Genomic DNA, 4,043 nt, shown 5'->3' with positions numbered 1-4,043 from the left:
GTCCTGAACTTTGTAAAGATATTCCTTTGAAAAAATTTCAAGACCTTGGCAATGGCCTCAACACATTTGAAGCATAATCAACCATGAGTAAGATGTATTAATTTACAAAGAAGATGGAAAATGTTCCATAAAGTCTATGCCTCGAACATCAAAGATTTCTAATTTTAAAATATGTGTCAAAGGTAATTCATGTCTTCTAAATATGTCCCTAACTCTTTGACAATGGTCATATGTTTTTACAAAGGCATAAGTATTCTTAAAAAGTGTAGGCTAGTAGAAACTGGATTGTAATACCTTAGAAGTGGTTTTTGTAACATTGAAATAACCTACATATGGGGTTGATTGAAAATGTTGGAAAATATTGGGCACTTCTTCTTCCTAAACACATCTTCAAACAAATTGGTCCGAACAGAACTTGTATAAAAATGGCTCATCCACATATAACTTCTTGCATCATGTATGAACTTCTTCTTTTGTTAGGAGAACATATCTGAAGGTTTAGCCTTACATGCTAAATAGTTTACCAAGTTGGCTAATCAAGGTAACTTCACTCCGATGTTCAATAAATGCTCATCGAGAAAAACCTCATGAATATTCACACCAGTGTCATCATCAACATTTTTAAGCCTAGAAATATGATTTACCACTACATTCTCATTCCTTCACATATCCTGAATCTCTGTATCAAACTTTTGGAGTTGAAGAATCTATCAAATCAAATAAGGCTTAGCATCCTTTTTAGCAAAAGGATATCGAATAGTCACATGGTCTGTATAAATTACTACCTTAGAACCAATGATATAGGATTAAAATTGATCACGAGCAAATACTACCACAAGCATCTCCTTTTCCATGTTAGAGTAAATCAATTCAGCCTCATTAAATGTTTAGCTAGCATAATAGATGGCTTGAAAGATCTTATCCTTTATTTGACCAAAAATTGCCCTAATGACTTAATCACTAGCATTGCACATGATCTAAATGGGCTCTTCCTAATCAAACTTTATAATAATCAGAGTCGAAGTCAACTTTTCCCTAATAATATTAAATGTCTCAAGACAAGCTTTATTAAGCTCAAAAGGAGTATCCTTCTCAAGCAAGCTACAGAAAAGCTTCATAATCTTGGAAAAGTCTTTAATGAACCTTCGATAGAATCCTACATAGCTATGAAAACTCCAGATGTCTCTACATTTGTTGGTGGAGGTGGCTTTTTGATAGTAGCAATCTTGGTTCGATCCATCAGTAAACCTTTTGAAGAAATTTGATGTCCCAGTATAATATCCTTCTTGACCATGAAGTTCCACTTTTTGCAATTAAGTATCAGTTCTTCTCTTCACATCTTTCAAATACAAAAGCCAAATTGTATAGGTAATTATCAAATAAAGAATTAAAAATCGAGAAGTCATCTATGAAGACTTCAATAATTTTTCTTTTCTATGTCAGATATGATAGCCATCACATATCGTTAAAAGGTTGTGGAGGCATTGGATAAGCCAAAAAGCATATTTTGGAAAGTAAATGTTCCTAGGGATAAGTAATAGTTGTCTTCTTTTGATATTCCAATGCTATAGTAATTTGATTTTATCTAGAATTCCCATCTAATAAGTAATAACATTAAATCTGGTCAATTTTCTGTCAAATATTTGATCAATAAAGGAAGAGGAAAATGATCCTTATAGATTGCCTCATTCAATTTCCTAGAGTCAATATCGAACCTCCAACCTGTAGTCTTTCTAGACGAAATGCTTTCATTGTTCTCATTTTTAATAATGGTCATTTCGTTGTTATTTGGAACCACTTGCACAATATTAATCTAAGAACTATTTGATATAACATAAATGATCCTGGCATTCCACAACTTGAGCATTCCACCACTTGCACACTTTTTTCATTTGAGATTGTATCTCCTTTGATGCTTTATAAATGGCTTGTAAGACTCCTCCATCAAGATCTTATGCATGCATATAGATGGACTTATCCCTTTGATGTCCAAAATGGATGACCTTAAAAATGTCTTATGCTTCCTTAAAACATTTAAAAGATTCTCTTTCTCTTTATTACTCAAAGAAGCCAAAATGATAGCTGGATAGGTATACTGAATATGCATATTTCAAATGCTTGGGAAGTGGTTTCAACACCCTTTCCTCTTTAGGAACATTAACATCCTCAATAGAATCCAATAATTCAACTTTACCTAAATTCTTGCAAGATTCATTAATAATAGTCAAAGACTCAAGTGAATGCAAACAATCATCAATATCAATATCATCACATTCAATAAGTGCAAAATTATCCTTCCTCATATATGAATTCAATAAGCAATGCTCAAGAGTGTCCTTGTAATAAATATCATGAAAAATGGACTCCACATAAATGTTTATTGCAAGATTTTACCTCATCTAGAGATTTAATGGTAATTAAGATGCTAAAAGTTGCCTTTTTATTGTTGATTGTTAGAATTGGATTCCCACTTTACACATCAAGTGTAACAGCCCAGCCCACCTGCTTGTGATATTGTTCACTTTGGGCATCGCCCACATGAGTTTAAAACGCATCACAAGGGAAAGGTATCCACACCCTTAGAAGGCATGCTTCGTTTTCTTTTCCAACCGATGTGGGATCTCACAATCCACCCCTCTTGGGACCTAGCATCCTCGTTGGCACATTGATTCGAGTACTGACTCTGATACCAACTATAACAACCCAACCCATCCGCTTGTGATATTATTCGCTTTGGGCCTTGTCTGCACGGGTTTAAAACGCGTCACAAGGGAAAGGTATCCACACCTTTATAAGGTATGCTTCGTTTTCCTTTCCAACCAAAGTGGGATCTCACATCAATAATGGTCTTTCGATTACAAGAAAAGGTCTTCCCAAGAAAAAAAAGAATTTCTTGGTCCTCTTTTATGTCTAGCACAATGAAGTCCATCGAGAAAATGAATTTATCCCCTTTCTTAACCACATCTTCAATAATGCGATAAGAAAATGTAAGAGAGCATTCTACCATTTGAAGAGTGATGTTGATTCCCTTCACTTTCCCCAGATTAAGCTTCTAAAAGATTGAGAGAGGTATGAGATTAATGCTTGTACCAAGATCACATAAAAAAATTTCTCAAAAGTTACCTCTCTAATAATGCATGTGCCTCATCAACCATCTTTCTTATTAAAGGGCTATCTTCCTACATTGCTATTCATAATTGTCTTTGTTTGGATTTTCAAATCATTGTAAAACATGCACTCATTATATCCATATTGTGGATACTTTTGAAGTAACTCCTTAAACAGCTCTTAAGCCTCATACAAAGGCTTAAAATCATGTTGCCTAAGCCTCATACAAAGGCTTAAAATCATGTTGCCTAAATTGTCCAATCTTACTCTTTAGTTAAGAAGACTTTTATGGTAAAAATAACGTAGATAGGAACTTATTGGTAAGCTCCCTCATATAAATATGCTTTGAGACTGTAATGAACATAAACAAGCAAGTACCCAGTCCTTAAGAAAAAAAAAAAAAAAGGACCAACCTTAATCGAATAGCATCCTAATTAATCCCATTCAACTTGATGGTATCCACATTTAGAGAAACATGGTTAAATGGATATTAGGGTCTTCATTAATAAAGCCTTCAAATTGGTTTTGTTGAGCCATAATGACAAAGGTCAGCTTGAGCTCCAAATCATTAGCATTAATAGTGTGTCGTCGGATCTTGAGTAATGCTATGAGTAACCTAATGAAAACTCATGAATAGCTCTTTTTTGCGGTTAATTATTATTATTGTTGGCTATAACTTCCTCTATTTGATTCTTCTTACTCTTAATTGATGATGAAATGTTCTTTGAATTTTCAAATTCAAAGACAATAAATCAACACTCTTAGCTCTTTGTATTCACTACAAGAAACCAAATTAACCATAGTTAAGTAGAATAAAACAAAACGCATAAATTAAAATGAAATAGATTAACTTCAATATTTGCTAACATCTAAAAAAATCAATCTTCCGCAATGATGCTAAAAACTTAAGTGGCAAATATCGATACCGCAAATAA

This window comes from Ziziphus jujuba, chromosome 8 (genome assembly GCF_031755915.1).
Source record: "Ziziphus jujuba cultivar Dongzao chromosome 8, ASM3175591v1".
Taxonomy (NCBI): Eukaryota; Viridiplantae; Streptophyta; class Magnoliopsida; order Rosales; family Rhamnaceae; genus Ziziphus; species Ziziphus jujuba.
This window is presented reverse-complemented; position numbering follows the sequence as displayed.